Here is a 520-nt window from a genome sequence, read left to right as displayed (position 1 = left end):
AGTAAGGGGACGATCACGCGTAACAAACGTACAGATAAGCTAGATACACACGTATACATATATTTACAAGAAAAAGAATGAACAGCGGAAATAAGCCCGGTCGCAATTTCGGGCGGCGCACTGACGATTACAAGTATATGTTTATTCGTTTCGCGGATTCGGCCGGCCAGAGAGAGAACGGTGTCGCGGATCGCGTATGTACAAGTGTGTGTGTGTGTTCGTGTATCGGTGAGCGTGCGTGTTGCGGTGAGACGGCGCGGTCTGGCTCGGTGTATTACGCTGAGTCGCGGGCCGCGGCGGGGCGCGGTGTCGAACGTGAGATCGCGTCGGATTCGCGGATCCCGGATCGCGGTAACGCGCCCGCCAATAAGCAGTCGCGGCGCGAACGCGGTGTTTGGCGCGATGGTTCGAGGAGCGCACTTGCCCGATGCAATGGACAGCACGCGATGACTGGTGGCCCACGACACCCGAGAACGCTCGGTAAAAGCGGAGACCGCTCCACTCTTGTATTGTGTCTGGG

The sequence above is a fragment of the Mycetomoellerius zeteki genome, unplaced genomic scaffold, assembly GCF_001594055.1.
Source record: "Mycetomoellerius zeteki isolate Tzet28-1 unplaced genomic scaffold, Tzet1.0 scaffold134, whole genome shotgun sequence".
Lineage (NCBI taxonomy): Eukaryota > Metazoa > Arthropoda > Insecta > Hymenoptera > Formicidae > Mycetomoellerius > Mycetomoellerius zeteki.
Note: the sequence above shows the minus strand (reverse complement) of the source record.